Here is a 19,880-nt window from a genome sequence, read left to right on the forward strand (position 1 = left end):
CAACGCTTCAAACACATAGTGTAAGTTGGATTGATATACAGATATAAATGGATAAACAATAAAACAAATAACAAAACAGGGGAGGCTCAACATTAGGTCAAATAGTGCAAGAGTGGTAGTCACAATATAATAATAATAAAGCTAGAACATGTGCTTCCATCCCTAGTTATATTGAGAAAAACACAGGAGGCATTTAGGGACTTTTAGGAGACCTAGTTTCATGCTTCTGCTGTGTGGGATTGGCTTCTGCTGTGTGGGATTGGCTGCCGTGGTGTTGTGTTTCTTTCCTCATCCGGGGGCCGTGACGCGCACTGCGGACCTCCGCCGATCCCCCGCCTTGTGCGTGTGTGGGAGGCGGGGGTGCCGCACTGCGCGTCGACGTCACGCATCCCACGCTGCACGTGCGGCGTTCGCCGCGCTGTCACGTGCTTGCGGTTGGGCTTTTCAAACTCGTTGGCAACGGAGGTGTTCAGGTGTTGGCTGGTGGGATATTGTTATCCTGACCGGCATCACCCCCCCCTCCCCCATACCTGCCATACGGCGTGACGTTGGTGGGCGGTCCTGCGGGGGCGTTTATATGGCGGCATGTCTCCAGGGCGGTCTTGACACTCGAGGCTCTCATCACACCAAAACACACAACTCGGAATTCCTCCTCCTTTTGATCTTGTTGTCACCATAGGTACACCTACACTATAGTATTATTTTTAACTGGTACTTTAGTTTCTGTTTTATCTAATTGACCCACCTATGCCTCTGTTACTGTTTGTATGGCAGCCTCTCCGCCTGCCTACTTTGCTTCCTAGCATCACAATTTTCACTCTCTTTCAACAACGGTGCTGTTTTCCCTTTTCATTCTTTCTTACTTCCTAGTCACCTTTGACCACTAGTCTAGTCTAATTTCCTTCACTTTCACACAGCTTTGCCTCGTAGTTTCATGCCCGCCCGGATCTGTGCCTGCGTGTGCGCCTCTGGTGGGCTGTCTGCCAGGGCTCCCGGATGGGGGTGGTATTTGATGCCTCGGCACCCCGTTATCACACCATTAACTAACGGATCTTCATTAGTAAGTATGTATTTTGGGGCTGTTTTGGTTTTTACCCCACTCCCCTGAACCATTTTAAAATTCTGACCATGTCCTTACTATTTTTTTCTTTAGACTACCACGTGCATGCTCCTGATGAGTGGCATGTCAGCCACGAAACGCGTAGAGCTATTTAATGCCGTGTTTCCATCTACTTATATCCAGATTTTCAAGTTATGACACCATTATTACCCCTAACAGGCTCAGTGAGGCCTTAGGTCCTGCAAATTTTATCTTTCATTTATTCATTTATTTAAACCCTGCCTTGGTGGAACTACGGAATTTTATTAGAGTTTTACTCATGACAATTGCTTATGACTGTATTTACTGCTTTGTTACCCTGTATAATTTTTGACTATTTGACACCAGTTGTCATATTCTGAGACAATTGTACTATCATGGATATTTTTGTCACTGTATTTACCATCTATTCTGATATGAACAGTATATGTATATTTACAAGCCACCGATGTGAATAAAAATTCCCTCGTTCAACCTCAATTACTCAATTGCTATCCTGTGCTTCATATAAAGTCCCAACCCTTGTGCTCTCCTCTTCTCGATATAAGGGATGGAAATGTATGACCTTACCGGGTCATGATTTCATTTAAAGTCCCATAGGGATGGACATACGTGACCTTACCAGGTCTAGGTCTCCTAAAAGTCCCTAAATGCCTCCTGTGTTTTTCTCAATATAACTAGGGATGGAAGCACATGTTCTAGCTTTATTATTATTATATTGTGACTACCACTCTTGCACTATTTGACCTAATGTTGAGCCTCCCCTGTTTTGTTATTTGTTTTATTGTTTATCCATTTATATCTGTATATCAATCCAACTTACACTATGTGTTTGAAGCGTTGGCTTCTGCTGTGTGGGATTGGCTGCCGTGGTGTTGTGTTTCTTTCCTCATCCGGGGGCCGTGACGCGCACTGCGGACCTCCGCCGATCCCCCGCCTTGTGCGTGTGTGGGAGGCGGGGGTGCCGCACTGCGCGTCGACGTCACGCATCCCACGCTGCACGTGCGGCGTTCGCCGCGCTGTCACGTGCTTGCGGTTGGGCTTTTCAAACTCGTTGGCAACGGAGGTGTTCAGGTGTTGGCTGGTGGGATATTGTTATCCTGACCGGCATCACCCCCCCCCTCCCCCATACCTGCCATACGGCGTGACGTTGGTGGGCGGTCCTGCGGGGGCGTTTATATGGCGGCATGTCTCCAGGGCGGTCTTGACACTCGAGGCTCTCATCACACCAAAACACACAACTCGGAATTCCTCCTCCTTTTGATCTTGTTGTCACCATAGGTACACCTACACTATAGTATTATTTTTAACTGGTACTTTAGTTTCTGTTTTATCTAATTGACCCACCTATGCCTCTGTTACTGTTTGTATGGCAGCCTCTCCGCCTGCCTACTTTGCTTCCTAGCATCACAATTTTCACTCTCTTTCAACAACGGTGCTGTTTTCCCTTTTCATTCTTTCTTACTTCCTAGTCACCTTTGACCACTAGTCTAGTCTAATTTCCTTCACTTTCACACAGCTTTGCCTCGTAGTTTCATGCCCGCCCGGATCTGTGCCTGCGTGTGCGCCTCTGGTGGGCTGTCTGCCAGGGCTCCCGGATGGGGGTGGTATTTGATGCCTCGGCACCCCGTTATCACACCATTAACTAACGGATCTTCATTAGTAAGTATGTATTTTGGGGCTGTTTTGGTTTTTACCCCACTCCCCTGAACCATTTTAAAATTCTGACCATGTCCTTACTATTTTTTTCTTTAGACTACCACGTGCATGCTCCTGATGAGTGGCATGTCAGCCACGAAACGCGTAGAGCTATTTAATGCCGTGTTTCCATCTACTTATATCCAGATTTTCAAGTTATGACACCATTATTACCCCTAACAGGCTCAGTGAGGCCTTAGGTCCTGCAAATTTTATCTTTCATTTATTCATTTATTTAAACCCTGCCTTGGTGGAACTACGGAATTTTATTAGAGTTTTACTCATGACAATTGCTTATGACTGTATTTACTGCTTTGTTACCCTGTATAATTTTTGACTATTTGACACCAGTTGTCATATTCTGAGACAATTGTACTATCATGGATATTTTTGTCACTGTATTTACCATCTATTCTGATATGAACAGTATATGTATATTTACAAGCCACCGATGTGAATAAAAATTCCCTCGTTCAACCTCAATTACTCAATTGCTATCCTGTGCTTCATATAAAGTCCCAACCCTTGTGCTCTCCTCTTCTCGATATAAGGGATGGAAATGTATGACCTTACCGGGTCATGATTTCATTTAAAGTCCCATAGGGATGGACATACGTGACCTTACCAGGTCTAGGTCTCCTAAAAGTCCCTAAATGCCTCCTGTGTTTTTCTCAATATAACTAGGGATGGAAGCACATGTTCTAGCTTTATTATTATTATATTGTGACTACCACTCTTGCACTATTTGACCTAATGTTGAGCCTCCCCTGTTTTGTTATTTGTTTTATTGTTTATCCATTTATATCTGTATATCAATCCAACTTACACTATGTGTTTGAAGCGTTGGCTTCTGCTGTGTGGGATTGGCTGCCGTGGTGTTGTGTTTCTTTCCTCATCCGGGGGCCGTGACGCGCACTGCGGACCTCCACCGATCCCCCGCCTTGTGCGTGTGTGGGAGGCGGGGGTGCCGCACTGCGCGTCGACGTCACGCATCCCACGCTGCACGTGCGGCGTTCGCCGCGCTGTCACGTGCTTGCGGTTGGGCTTTTCAAACTCGTTGGCAACGGAGGTGTTCAGGTGTTGGCTGGTGGGATATTGTTATCCTGACCGGCATCACCCCCCCCCTCCCCCATACCTGCCATACGGCGTGACGTTGGTGGGCGGTCCTGCGGGGGCGTTTATATGGCGGCATGTCTCCAGGGCGGTCTTGACACTCGAGGCTCTCATCACACCAAAACACACAACTCGGAATTCCTCCTCCTTTTGATCTTGTTGTCACCATAGGTACACCTACACTATAGTATTATTTTTAACTGGTACTTTAGTTTCTGTTTTATCTAATTGACCCACCTATGCCTCTGTTACTGTTTGTATGGCAGCCTCTCCGCCTGCCTACTTTGCTTCCTAGCATCACAATTTTCACTCTCTTTCAACAACGGTGCTGTTTTCCCTTTTCATTCTTTCTTACTTCCTAGTCACCTTTGACCACTAGTCTAGTCTAATTTCCTTCACTTTCACACAGCTTTGCCTCGTAGTTTCATGCCCGCCCGGATCTGTGCCTGCGTGTGCGCCTCTGGTGGGCTGTCTGCCAGGGCTCCCGGATGGGGGTGGTATTTGATGCCTCGGCGCCCCGTTATCACACCATTAACTAACGGATCTTCATTAGTAAGTATGTATTTTGGGGCTGTTTTGGTTTTTACCCCACTCCCCTGAACCATTTTAAAATTCTGACCATGTCCTTACTATTTTTTTCTTTAGACTACCACGTGCATGCTCCTGATGAGTGGCATGTCAGCCACGAAACGCGTAGAGCTATTTAATGCCGTGTTTCCATCTACTTATATCCAGATTTTCAAGTTATGACACCATTATTACCCCTAACAGGCTCAGTGAGGCCTTAGGTCCTGCAAATTTTATCTTTCATTTATTCATTTATTTAAACCCTGCCTTGGTGGAACTACGGAATTTTATTAGAGTTTTACTCATGACAATTGCTTATGACTGTATTTACTGCTTTGTTACCCTGTATAATTTTTGACTATTTGACACCAGTTGTCATATTCTGAGACAATTGTACTATCATGGATATTTTTGTCACTGTATTTACCATCTATTCTGATATGAACAGTATATGTATATTTACAAGCCACCGATGTGAATAAAAATTCCCTCGTTCAACCTCAATTACTCAATTGCTATCCTGTGCTTCATATAAAGTCCCAACCCTTGTGCTCTCCTCTTCTCGATATAAGGGATGGAAATGTATGACCTTACCGGGTCATGATTTCATTTAAAGTCCCATAGGGATGGACATACGTGACCTTACCAGGTCTAGGTCTCCTAAAAGTCCCTAAATGCCTCCTGTGTTTTTCTCAATATAACTAGGGATGGAAGCACATGTTCTAGCTTTATTATTATTATATTGTGACTACCACTCTTGCACTATTTGACCTAATGTTGAGCCTCCCCTGTTTTGTTATTTGTTTTATTGTTTATCCATTTATATCTGTATATCAATCCAACTTACACTATGTGTTTGAAGCGTTGGCTTCTGCTGTGTGGGATTGGCTGCCGTGGTGTTGTGTTTCTTTCCTCATCCGGGGGCCGTGACGCGCACTGCGGACCTCCGCCGATCCCCCGCCTTGTGCGTGTGTGGGAGGCGGGGGTGCCGCACTGCGCGTCGACGTCACGCATCCCACGCTGCACGTGCGGCGTTCGCCGCGCTGTCACGTGCTTGCGGTTGGGCTTTTCAAACTCGTTGGCAACGGAGGTGTTCAGGTGTTGGCTGGTGGGATATTGTTATCCTGACCGGCATCACCCCCCCCCTCCCCCATACCTGCCATACGGCGTGACGTTGGTGGGCGGTCCTGCGGGGGCGTTTATATGGCGGAATGTCTCCAGGGCGGTCTTGACACTCGAGGCTCTCATCACACCAAAACACACAACTCGGAATTCCTCCTCCTTTTGATCTTGTTGTCACCATAGGTACACCTACACTATAGTATTATTTTTAACTGGTACTTTAGTTTCTGTTTTATCTAATTGACCCACCTATGCCTCTGTTACTGTTTGTATGGCAGCCTCTCCGCCTGCCTACTTTGCTTCCTAGCATCACAATTTTCACTCTCTTTCAACAACGGTGCTGTTTTCCCTTTTCATTCTTTCTTACTTCCTAGTCACCTTTGACCACTAGTCTAGTCTAATTTCCTTCACTTTCACACAGCTTTGCCTCGTAGTTTCATGCCCGCCCGGATCTGTGCCTGCGTGTGCGCCTCTGGTGGGCTGTCTGCCAGGGCTCCCGGATGGGGGTGGTATTTGATGCCTCGGCACCCCGTTATCACACCATTAACTAACGGATCTTCATTAGTAAGTATGTATTTTGGGGCTGTTTTGGTTTTTACCCCACTCCCCTGAACCATTTTAAAATTCTGACCATGTCCTTACTATTTTTTTCTTTAGACTACCACGTGCATGCTCCTGATGAGTGGCATGTCAGCCACGAAACGCGTAGAGCTATTTAATGCCGTGTTTCCATCTACTTATATCCAGATTTTCAAGTTATGACACCATTATTACCCCTAACAGGCTCAGTGAGGCCTTAGGTCCTGCAAATTTTATCTTTCATTTATTCATTTATTTAAACCCTGCCTTGGTGGAACTACGGAATTTTATTAGAGTTTTACTCATGACAATTGCTTATGACTGTATTTACTGCTTTGTTACCCTGTATAATTTTTGACTATTTGACACCAGTTGTCATATTCTGAGACAATTGTACTATCATGGATATTTTTGTCACTGTATTTACCATCTATTCTGATATGAACAGTATATGTATATTTACAAGCCACCGATGTGAATAAAAATTCCCTCGTTCAACCTCAATTACTCAATTGCTATCCTGTGCTTCATATAAAGTCCCAACCCTTGTGCTCTCCTCTTCTCGCTTCAGACATAGATTACGAACAGCAACGGTGTGATCTGCTGCACACGTGTCGAAAAACGCCCACATCAAGGAACTTTTAAAATTCAGTGGGGGAGACAAGAGTGCCCTGCACCCGTGGAACTCTGCGGTGTGATGCAATAGGGTGGCTGCCCCTAGAGGACATCCTGCCTTCGTTGGAGTTGTGCCTCCTCCTTCTCCTCCTCACTTTCGTCCTTTCTTCTCTCAGGCACCCAAGTACAGTCAGTGATCTCATCATCCCCTCCCTCCCCTTCACTGGAGCAAAATTGGCAGTATGCTGCAGCTGGGGGAACATGACTGCCAGTATCTTGTCCTTCTGTGGCACCCCCTCTCTCTAAGCTCACGTTACTCCAGAAGTATTTAACCGACACTGTGGTTGAATAATTCTGGGGACTCCTTCGTACATGATGGTGGGGCTATGGAAGGAGTGACTGTGGAAAAGGAGCCGGTGGAATAGGCCGCTTTTGCAGCTGCATTGGAAGGCAAACTACTCTGAGCCAGTCTTGAACTGGATGCTGGAGCGAGCGGTCACAAGTTTACACCAGTTTGGTGTATGTGGCCCCTCTACAATATATAACAATACTCCTCTTTGTATAGTCAAGCAACTTTCATGCAACTTTTCAGGGTCCTTCCTATTTTTGGCCACAGTGAGCCCCCTGGTATTTGCCTCTTTGGTTGGTGTTGTGTGTGTGGGAGAGGTGGACCAGTAGTTTTGGGCCAGCCACCTCCCTGTCATTGAGTTATGCCTTTGTGTTGAACCCTTTATCTCAAGCAACTTTGAAGTGACCTATGTGTACTTCCATGCTTTTAATCGGCAACAGTTGTCATTCCATGTTAACTTTCTTGCTAAAAACCAAACCCCTGAAGAAGGAGAACCACATACTCACTCCAAAACGTGTTGGGTGCAAGAAACGTTAGCTCATTACTTATTATTTTTCTTTTTTGGTGACAACACTGTAACTTGTGTTTTAACCACTTGCTTACTGGGCACTTAAACCCCCCTCAGTCCCAGACCAATTTTCAGCTTTCAGCGCTGATGCACTTTGAATGACAATTGCGCGGGCATACAACACTGTACCCAAATGACATTTTTATCATTTTTTTCCCACAAATAGAGCTTTCTTTTGGTGGTATTTAATCACAGCTGGGAGTTTTATTTTTTGCTAAACAAACAAAAAAAGATGCAAAAAAACAAAAAATTAAAAATCATGTTTAATAGTTTGTTATACAATTTTGCAAACAGGTCATTTTTCTCCTTCATTGAAGTGCGCTGATGAGGCGGCACTGATAGGCTGCACTGGTGGGCACTGATGGGCTGCATTGGTGGGCACTGATAGGCTGCATTGGTGGGCACTGATAGGCTGCACTGGTGGGCACTGATAGGCATAGTTAAGGCAGCACTAATAGGCACAGATAAGGCGGCACCGATGGGCACAGATAAGGTGGCACTGATGGGCAAAGATGGGCACGGATGGGTGGCACGGATGGGTGGCAGAGATGGGTGGCACGGATGGGTGGCACGGATGGGCACTGATAGGTACCACTGATAGATGGGACTGATGGGCACTGATAGGTGGCACTAATAGGTGGCTCTGATAGGTGGCACTGCTGGGCACTGATGGGCGGCACTGCTGGGCACTGATGGGCACTGGTAGATGACACTGATGGGCACGGATATGTGGCACTGGGGTGCAGCACCTTTGTTGAGGCAGATTGTGGGCACTGCTGGGTGGCACTGTGGGCACTGCTGGGTGGCACTGTGGGCATTGCTGGGTGGCACTGACGGGGGGCACTAATTTTTTATTATGAATAGTTATGAGGGGGCAGGTGGGCACTGGCAGGGGGCAGATGGGCACTGGCAGGGCTGGCCGTGATCGGGACTGATGTCCCGATCACGGCCGCCGGTGATCAGCTTTTTTATAAAAAGAACATTATACCAACAGTAAAATATGGTGGTGGTAGTGTGATGGTCTGGGGCTGTTTTGCTGCTTCAGGACCTGGAAGACTTGCCATGATAAAAGGAACTATGAATTCTGCTGTCTACCAAGAGATCCTGAAGGAGAATGTCCGACCATCTGTTCGTGTACTCAAGCTGAAACGAACTTGGGTTCTGCAGCAGGACAATGATCCTAAACACACCAGCAAGTCCACCACCGAATGGCTGAAGAAAAACAAAATGAAGACTTTGGAGTGGCCTAGCCAAAGTCCTGACCTGAATCCTATTGAGATGTTGTGGTATGACCTTAAAAAGGCCGTTCATGCTCGAAAACCCTCTAATGTAACTGAATTAGGACAATTCTGCAAAGATGAGTGGGCCAAAATTCCTCCAGGACGCTGTAAAAGCCTCATTGCACGTTATCGCAAACGCTTGGTTGCAGTTGTTGCTGCTAAGGGTGGCCCAACCAGTTATTAGGTTTAGGGGGCAATCGCTTTTTCACACAGGGCCATGATGGTTTGGATTTTTTTTCACCTTTAATAATAAACACCTTCATTTACAAATTGCATTTTGAGTTTACTTGTGTTGTCCTTGACTATTGTTTAAATTGGTTTGATGTTCCGAAACACTTAAGTGTGACAAACATGCAAAGGAACAGGAAATGAGGAAGGGGGCAAACACTTTTTCACACCACTGTATGTATATATATATATATATATATCAAATACACTGCTACTAACTGAATAACCTGCCTGCTTAATCTAACTCAAGCTATCTCTCTGTCCACACCAACAACACTACACATGGCCGCTATGTAAGCAGCCTTATATAGTGTGGGGCGTGGACTTAGTCCCCCTGAGCACATTATGGCTCTCTTAGCAGACCGCGCTGTGATTGGCCAAAGCATGCAGGTCAGGTGCATGCTTTGGCCAATCATCATACAGGACTGTGATCTTGCAGTGCATTATGGGGCGTTCCGCTGTGCTCGAATTTCCCAACGGCCCATTATGTTCGCTGTTCGGCGAACTTGTGTTCAACCCGAACATCAAACTCATCCCTATTAGGGACACCCAATATAAGGGGCAGCAGTTGTCCTCAACAAAATGTCCCCTTATATCAATTGCCCCATCAGACTGGCTTACAGATTAGTGGAGACTTAAGGCCTGTACACACTATATGAAAATCGGATAGAAAAATGTATACGTTGAGCTGTTTGCCGATTTTCAGATCGTTAGTATGGTGCTTTTCGACAGCCAATTTCGCTTTTGCGTCAGTAAAAAGCTGGATGTGCAGACCTTAAAATTTTTATCAAATGTGAGCTCAATGTCAGATTTTTGTTTCATTAGTATGGTTTTCGTACGGAAAAAAATCATAAGAGCAAGGCTACGCATGCTCAGAAACAAAAGAATACATACAAAACTATTCAGCACATTACGTAAATTCTGACGTATTCTGTAGTACGAAAATGTTTGTATTGTGAGTAACCCCTTCACTTTCAGCATGAGACAAGCATGCCACAAAAAACGGACGTTTGTTCGTCTGAAAATCTAAGCGTGTGTACGAGGCTTTAGGGAAGTGCAGACCATCCCAACAACCCATAGATCCAGGCCTGCAGAGGTACAGGAACATAATTTCTGAACACAGGAGAACACTGTATACAAATGTTCAATTCAACTTCACATCTTCCAGGTTTCGTTCCTAAAACTGGAATTGAGAGGTAAGGATGTCACATACAGAAGCTGTAAAAAAGTCAAAGTAATGCTAGATTCCTTGTGAAAAAGGCTAGGCTGGGTTGACACGGAGCGGATCCGTTGGATGGACTCTGCTAGCTCAGCTGAGGATTGCTCCATTGATCCATGATAATAAGGCTGATGACAGGTCCGTCTACGCTCACTGTGCAGGGACAGACCTGTCAGAGCCCGCTATTCTCTATGGGGAGATCAGATAAAAACAGACAGCATGTCCGTATTCATTCGATCCCACCCTATCGGCTGAATGTATGGTGAATGTATCGACATCCGTCTGTTTTGAGCAGATCTTGTCGGTGGGTGTCAGCGGACGCATCCCTGCTGATATCCACCTGCCCATGGAGGTCAATGGGTGGCCCGCTCGGATCTGCTTGAAAAATGGACAGGCAGATCCGAGCGGGTCGATCATGTGAAAGGGCCTATCACTCAAAGTGAAAAATTGTAAGATAATCATTGTGTAACCTGCTCAAGGGAACATAAACATATGTTTCAGTCATTCTGGAAAGCAGATGTTGTACCTGTATGAAGTTATTGCCCAATACCAAATAATCACACCCAGTGAATTCACTTGGGTTGGGTGTACCTGACCCTAATTAAATCAGAAGTTCAACCACCCGCCCTGTTCTTAACACAGTCTAGGACTCCGGCCAGGAGATCTTCCTCTTATATTCCTTGTTACTGTAGGATAAATTATCTGTGAAATATAAACAAAGTAAAGGCTTCATTCTAATGGGCAGCCAGGAGGACAAAAAAAAAAACAGGCAGATGCTCTTCATTTTCACCATCTGCCCAACTAAACTGTTCAATGGCAGCCAGGGGCTTTTCAAATATTTCCGTGGCTGCAATGCTTTGTCTCGTGGCATTGTGAAAATGATACAATTTTTTTTTTTTACATTTTGGATAGAGTAAGGAAATGCTATAACCCTTTTCAGATTTTTTGCCATCTGTGTTCCATTGGGGAGATTTACATAGTTACATATATTGAAAAAAGTCCATATAGTTCAACCAAAAAAAACCACTAAAAAATATCCCATATACACAATCCTATACCCACAGTTGATCCAGAGGAAGGCAAAAAATCCCAGCACAGTATATTCCAATTTGCTACAGCAGGGGAAAAAATTCCTTGCTGATCTCTTGAGAGGCCATCTGATTTTCCTTGGATCAACGTTACCTATAAATGTTAGTACCCAGATATATTATGTACCGTACATTTAGGAAAGAATCCAGGCCTTTTTTAAAGCAATCTGAGCTGGCCAGAACCACCTTTGGAGATTTTCACAGCTCTTACTGTGAAGAAACCTTTCCACATTTGAAGATTAAATCTTTTTTCCTCTAGACGTAAAGATTTACCTTCAGTTCCCATCCCATAGCCAAAAACAGGAAGTGAGAAATCCCTGCAAGTTAAGGAATTCCATTGGGTCGCCCTGGGTCACCAGAACTAGTGTCCCCATTTAAATATTCCCCCTGTACTACTTTTCTGACGACAACCCAAAATTCTGGATTTTTCTTTACTCTCACTTTCAAAGATAATGGTAAACAGGACATATAGAGAGGGTAAATCTCCCTAACGAGGGCTCATCAATTATAACTGACAGGTATTCTAACCCATCTCCACGTTATCCAAAACTAAGAAAATAAGAAACTAAGTTTTTATACTTTAAAGTGGTTCTAAAGCCTTAAGGTTTTTTACCTTGATATCAGTGGGCGCCATTGGCTCCTGCTGCTGTCAGTCAAATCTTTTAATAAGGGACCGAGCTGTCCTGTCTTAGTTCATAGACACAGACAGGGTGGTTTGGGAGCGAGCCTGCACAAGTGCCCCCATAGAAAGTGGCTTTCTATGGGGGCACTCACCGAAGAGGAGGAGTGAGCCAGGAGCGACAGCAGGGGACTCTAGAAGAAGAGGATCAGGGATGCTCTGTGAAATACCACAGAGCAGGGAAATATAACATGTTTAATATTTTAATGAAAAAAATATTTGAAGCTTTAACATCACTTTAAGTTCTGGGTAGAATTTTCAGATAGACAGTAAGACAAATACAGAGAAGGGGGGGATGAAGATTCTTATACATTGTAAATTCTAGCAACAAACTAAATATATTTAAAATGGTTACAGTAGAGTAGTGTTAAAAGCTCATTTAGTCTGGGGAATGGTAAAAACACCTTTACTTACCTGATCCTCTTGTAGGTGGGCCCTAGGCCAAAAGTACCCAGTCAGAGAGAGACCACACTGAGTTCTTGATTGTTATTAATTATCTTGTGTATTGTATATGGGTTAGCAGTAATGAATAATGACAGTTCTTGAAGGCACTGATATAAGGAGTTGCAACAGTTTGTGTTTACAAAGTGTTACCAGGCTTGAACCTGTATTAGTGAAGGAAAGCTTCCACTAAAAGGGTGGTAGTTTGCAGTGCGGGACAGCACTAAACTGCTGCTAGGAAGAGCTCCACATTACTATGTTTCATTTCTGCAGTTGCCCCTCTTCTGACCCTATTAGCAGGAACCTCTCCCTGCACCAATCACTTTAGCAAGCGGGGTCTCTATAAGTACAGAAGGAAACCTGCACCTGCATACATGCTACTCCTCTGGTAAACAACTGTAGCACCCTCTAGTGTGCTGGAAGTAGAATAGGTTTTGTTAGTATAGGTAAATTGTCAGGCTTGGCTGGGAGCCAGGCCTGTGTTGTCATATTTTATCTGGGCTGGGTGGGCAACTCCAGGAGGGCTGGATGACTCAAAGGCAGCATCTCTGAGACCTCCCCTTACTTCTACAAACTGGTAGAAGACTATAAAAGAATGGGAGTGAAGGTGGAGCCGCCTGGAATATTCTGTGGGCCCTGACAAATCTCCAACAGATGGGTTGGCAGGGGGTGGGCTCCTCAAATATTTTGGGTAAGCCCAAGTGGGGCAATGGAGTTTGGGTAAAAGCTGGAGATGGAGTGTTAGGCTTTCATTGGCCCTTTTAGGTACCCCCTAGTCTGGGGGGGGGGGGTGAACACTGGCCCGGGCTTGGGTGTCTTCATGACAAACAGAGGTGTCCTGACAGGAAACACCGGAGCAAAGTGGAGGACAGCAAGAACACTGCCAGACAAATCTCTAGGGAGGAAGACAGCCAGTAGGGCTGGTCAGTGTTATAGTCAGAGGACAGAGAGGCATGCTTGAGAAGACTGAGTGCGAGCAGTCTGGGATGGATGCAGAGTCAGTCTGGAAAGACTGAGGAGTCTTAGTCAGGAGGGCTAGAGAAAGGGGCAGCTGCAGCCAGGCGGGCTGGCAGTGCCTGAATAGTTGGTGCTGGGATCAGTAACCACAGGAGGAAGACAGCTGGGCACTAGGACTTTCTTTGCTACCAAAAGGGTCCAACGTCCCTACCTGCAAAGGGCAATCACTATTGGTCTGATTGCACTTGTCAGACCATCCATACAGTGCCAGCTGGTCCTGGCATATGCAGTTCTATAAGCAAGATTGTGCTGGAGGTAGAAGGAGAAGTGTATGTACGGATTATATATAGTTTTGTCCCTGCAGAGTCCAACTACTTTGATCAAGTGGGTATCCCATGGTATCCCTATCCCTATCCAAGCTTATTCCCCTCAATAAAATATAAAAACAAAGCACTAGACTGTTTTTCTGACTTAAGTGTGCTATGAAGATATGGTGCGCCTGGTTGTGCGGGATGGGGGATCCTTTTCTACTTGCGGATCATTAGGGGGTGCGCTACACCGTGCTCTACTATACTCTGGCAGTGGACTGTCCCTATATGACCTTACATCTAATGCAGTGCTCTATATTGGTCTTGGTGATGTCACGGGTATCTGATTGCCGGAGTGTAAGGGAGAAGAGGCTGCAGAGACCTGTCTAGCAGCGAGGAGGAGCCTGTGGGAGTGGAGGATGGATCAGGTATGTAAAACTGCTTTAGGCCCCTTTCACACGGCCTTTCAGTATGTCAGTTTTTCATCCATTCCTTGACGGATGAAAAACAGACGTACATGTATCTCTATGGGATAGCGGATGTTAGCGGACTTCCGCTGATATCCACTGACATCTGTCTCCGTTAAGCTCTGTTTTTTATGACGGAAGAAAACCCAATGTTTTCATCCTTAAAAAAAAACTGTATGTGCGAAAAACAGATGTTAGCAGATGATCCGCTTACATCCAATCCGCTGACATCCATTTTTAAACCCGTCTTTTCCCTCATTAAACACACTGTATATAGCTGGTTTCTAAGGAGGGGGCCGGGAAGCCAACCGCTGCGTCCTTAACAACCGATGAGTCATCAGCTGTCAGCAGGGTTCCCAGCTGACAGCTAAATGTAAAAAATTGCTGGCAAAGAAAAAAACAGTGTGCCCCCCCCCCCCCCCCCGCAAAGCCCGTACCAGGCCCTTCAGGTCTAGTATGGATTTGTTAATTTAAAAAAAAATGGCATTGGGTCCCCCCAAAATCCATACCAGGCCCTTATCCGAGCATGCAGCCCGGCAGGTCAGGAAACCAGGCTGCATGCCCTAAACATGGGGGTGTGGGTGCTTTGGGACGAGGGGGACTCTGCGCCCCCACACCCCAAAGCACTTTGCCCCGTGTTGATGGAGACAAGGGTCTCTTCCCGACAACCCTGGCCGGTGGTTTCAGGGTCTGCGGGGGTGGGGCTTATCGGAATCTGGGGGCCCCCTTTAACCAGATCCCGGCCCCCCACCCTATGTGAATGGGTATCGGGTAAATACTAACCCTACCCATTCACCAAAAAGGCAGTGAAATGTAAAAAAAAAAAATAGACAATTTTTGACAATTCCTTTATTAATAGCTCTGTCTTCTCCCGGTGCCATTCACTCCACCTCTGTCTCTTCCCGCCGCCGCCTCCTGCCGTCTTTCCCGCCACTGTTGTCTCTTCCTCGCTGCCGGTTATACGCTAAAATAATTAAAAAATGTGTCTGTTGCCATCTTCCTCCTTTGCGTTGTTTGCTGTCTAGCATCTGTTTTATAGCCATGGGGCGTGGCCATCAGATGATGTCACCTGGAGAGCCCGCCCCCTGTGATGTTACAAGGGCGGTCTCTTTGGGTGACGTCATCGGATAGCCACGCCACATGGCTATATAACAGATGTCAGACAGCGGACGACAACACAATGGAAGAAGAGGGCAACAGAAGAACATCGGCTTTTTAATTTTTTTAGCGGGTAACTGGCGGCAAGTGGAGACTAATACAGACCTAAAGGCAGGAGGCCTGTAGATGGTACCTGGTATGAAACATTATGCTCATGTTCTTTTGGCCCTGCATACACATTAAATGTTATCAGGGCCGCTGATAAGCCAGTACAGCCAGCCCTGTTGTACCGGGCCCGGCCAGCAGGGGGGGGCCTGTGCAGCTTCAAAGACAGTTCAGTGGAGAAAACCCAAAAAACGCTTTCTAATTTACAAGTGGCTCCCTGCGCTCATTGTACACTACACACTGGATCTTTCCATTACAAAATCCTGGAAACAGAATCCAGGAATCTGTGCCTCCCAGGACCTCAGCTGAGCTCTGTAATCCAGTCCAGAGCTTCTAGATTGCCTTCTCCACAGACCCAAGACCACACCCCTCCGCTGCTCTCATTGGTTGGAGGAGAGAAGTCTAATTAGCAGCCCAGGACGGGAGCTTCTTAGGTAAGAGACATGCTGCTGTGCAGGAGAGTTTTCTCATGTTGGCACAGGTTAAAACAGGCCCACTGACACTGCATCTGGCCTGCCAGCACAGACACAACACGAACAGTCAGAAATGTTTTGTAATGTAAACGATCCTAACACCTCCTGAGAAGCCCCCTCCCCCACCAACCTGAAATGGGGACTGATGTTGAGAGGTGCTCTGCTGTGATGGAGGGGGCTCTGCTGTGATGGAGGGGACTCTGCTGTGATGGAGGGGACTCTGCTGTGATGGAGGGGGCTCTGCTGTGATGGAGGGGGCTCTGCTGTGATACAAAGGGCTCTGCTGTGATATAAGGGGCTCTGCTGTGATATAAGGGGACTCTGCTGTGATATAAGGGGACTCTGCTGTGATGGTGGGGGCTCTGCTGTGATGGAGGGGGCTCTGAGGGGACTCTGCTGTGATTGGAGGGGACTCTGCTGTGATTGGAGGGGACTCTGCTGTGATGGAGGGGGCTCTGCTGTGATGGAGGGGGCTCTGCTGTGATATAAGGGGACTCTGCTGTGATATAAGGGGACTCTGCTGTGATATAAGGGGACTCTGCTGTGATGGTGGGGGCTCTGATGTGATGGAGGGGACTCTGCTGTGATGGAGGGGACTCTGTTGTGATGGAGGGGGCTCTGCTGTGATACAAGGGGCTCTGATGTGATACAAGGGGCTCTGATGTGATATAAGGGGCTCTGATGTGATGGAGGGGACTCTGCTGTGATGGAGGGGGCTCTGATGGAGGGGACTCTGCTGTGATGGAGAGGGCTCTGCTGTGATGGAGAGGGCTCTGCTGTGATGGAGGGGGCTCTGCTGTGATGGAGGGGGCTCTGCTGTGATGGAGGGGGCTCTGCTGGAGGGGGCTCTGCTGTGATGGAGGGGGCTCTTCTGTGATGGAGGGGACTCTGTCCGTTGTTCTACTGACATACCCCCCGCATCTTCTGCCAGTTATACTGACTTTGCTGCATATTTTAATATAATGCACATAAATAAAAAAAGATTGTAAGTTTACAAAGTAAGACATGGGCACCTCTTGGCATCATTAACCCCTTCCCACCTATATCAGCCCTTTCGCTGGATGGATAGGTGGGGTTGAGGTTGGGGCAGAAGGGGGCCCCATCAGGTAGGCTGTACGGGGCCCCATGGTTTCTATCAGCAGCCCTGAATGTTATTGTATATTTCCATGATTTGCCAGAAAAATTAAAAATGTCTTGCCTTGTCCTGGTACATCTAATGGCAGCATGCAATTTTAAACCATCCTTTTGTTAATTATAATGCCTATTTAATGCTTAATAACCTCATAAAACTTAGGGTCTCTGCTCAGGCTCCTATAAATCCATCCGCTGTTTCCTGCAATGGGTGCTGCCTATGCAGGTGTCTGTCTAACTCCTCACATATTGTGGATATGCATAGAGAAAGGTACCTAATACCGCACACCTAGCAAAGCCATTAGTATACAAGTGAAAGCAGCCCCAGCCAGCTTCATCCAAAGCCACGCCATTAACGCCTTTCACCCCACCCACATGGTGATTAATCATGATTAAAGTGGAAGTAAACTCCCCTATCGTTTTCAACCAAGGAAGCTGCCATCTCTGCCTCTGTTTAATCTTCAACTGCTATGGTGCTACACATGTGATTCGTTATGACACCAGCCATTGGATGGTTTGATAGTTTGGCTGAAAGCACAGCCAATGTGCAGTTAGCATTCCCGGCATGCCTTTTTTTTTTAACTGTTTAAATCCATGGGTTTACTTCCACTTTAAGTCCTATGGGCAGGGTGAAGGGCTTTGGGGGTGGCTTTGGATGAAGCAGGCTGAGGCTGCCTTCACCTGTATATTAATGGCTTTGCTAGGTACGCTGTGTTTGGGACCCTCCTCTATGCATATCCACAGTCTGTCTAATGCTTGTCATAGTTACAAGAATGGTGTTTTTAGCTGGGGGAAGTTTTATAGATAATTGGTCCTGTGGGGTCCAAAGCGTCAACCCATGGTATGCATAACGCTGCCATAACATGCACCAGGAAAATGGTGTACAAGTGAGAATTACATCTTTTTTCTTTTAGGCCTCATGCACATGTGTTTAACCCGGTGCAGTTACATGTGCACCATCCAGCCCAAATTCTATGACAAACTGACAGCTGCTATGGCTGCACAGTGCACCAAGTACCAATGTTTAGGGTAGCATACACCCAGGTATGAAAGCCTGGATTGCAAGCAGTTGGCGGTCTGAGCATTGGTCCCTGGGTGCATACTGCCCTAAATGTAAAAATCATTAGGTGCACTGCTCTGCCCTGTCTAGCTGCAGCAGCTGTTAGCCTTTCAAAGAGTTTGACAGGCTGCCGGCAGCGGGTCTGGACGGTGCACCTGTACCTTCTACCTACACCTAAATCAAAGGGGCTAAATGCCCAATGTGCGTGAGGCTTTAGATATTTTTAGATCTCAATTCAGCCCTGTTGAAGTGCATTTTAACCTTGTGCCATAAGAACTTTGGCCAGTACTACTTTAATGCCTGTCCTTATTAACTTTCATTTTAACTGATAGCCAAAGCGTAGGTTTTGAGGTTTACTGGGGTCATATGGAAGCTTTAGATACCAAGTTCCAAAGAAGCATAAATTGGTTTAATTTCCAGATGTCACTATCAAAGACAACATTTACCCAATGTAGCAATCTCCTAGTTAGGTGCTAGTATAGGTTGTACAGGTAAATATAGTCCCTTTTTGGGACTAATGAAGCTGATTAATTATTTTTGTCTACTCTGGACTCTGCAGCTGCAAGCTTGCTTGTCTCCCCCTGTCTTTCCAAAGGGCACTGGAACATAGTGGGCAGGGAGGGTGGAGCCTGTATACAAGCCTCAGCCAATCCCTGATCGGGAGTGTAACCAGCAGAGGGCTGAGAGGGGTATATAGGGTGCAGAGCAAAGAATAGCAGGGTGCTTTGCCTGCTGGAGAGTGACCCAGCCTAGAAGTGCTGTTAAACCTTCCACGGCTCTGAGAAGCTGCAGGAAGTCCTGGACCTATAATAGGTGCATTGCTCAAGATAACAACTCACTGCTTTCAATGTACAGTATCTAACAAAAGTGAGTACACCCCTCACATTTTTGTAAATAGTTTATTATATCGTTTCATGTGACAACACTGAAGAAATTACCCTTTGCTACAATGTAAAGTAGTGAGTGTACAGCTTGTATAACAGTGTAAATTTACTTTCCCCTCAAAATAACTCAGCACACAGCCATTAATGTCTAAGCCGCTGGCAACAAAAGTGAATACATCCCTAAGTGAAAATGTCCAAACTGGGCCCAAAGTGGCAATATTTTGTGTGGCCACCATTATTTTCCAGCACTGCCTTAACTCTCTTGGACATGGAGTTCACCAGAGCTTCACAGGTTGCCACTGGAGTCCTCTTGATGACATCAAGGAGCTGGTGGATGTTAGAGACCTTGTGCTCCTCCACCTTCCCTTTTAGGGTGCCCCACAGATGCTCAATAGGGTTTAGGTCTGGAGACAAGCTTGGCCAGTCCATCACCTTTACCCTCAGCTTCTTTAGCAAGGCAGTGGTCATCTTGGTGTGTTTGGAGTCGTTATCATGTTGGAATACTGCCATGAGGCCCAGACTCCGAAGGTAGGTGATCATGCTCTGCTTAAGTATGTCACAGTACATGTTGCCATTCATGGTTCCCTCAATGAACTGTAGCTCACCAGTGCCAGCAGAACTCATGCAGCCCCAGACCATGACACTCCCACCACCATGCTTGACTGTAGGCAAGACACACTTTTCTTTGTACT

Source organism: Lithobates pipiens, unplaced genomic scaffold (assembly GCF_037356315.1).
Source record: "Lithobates pipiens isolate NorthernLeopardFrog02 unplaced genomic scaffold, aLitPip1_a1.2 Scaffold_19, whole genome shotgun sequence".
Classification (NCBI taxonomy): domain Eukaryota; kingdom Metazoa; phylum Chordata; class Amphibia; order Anura; family Ranidae; genus Lithobates; species Lithobates pipiens.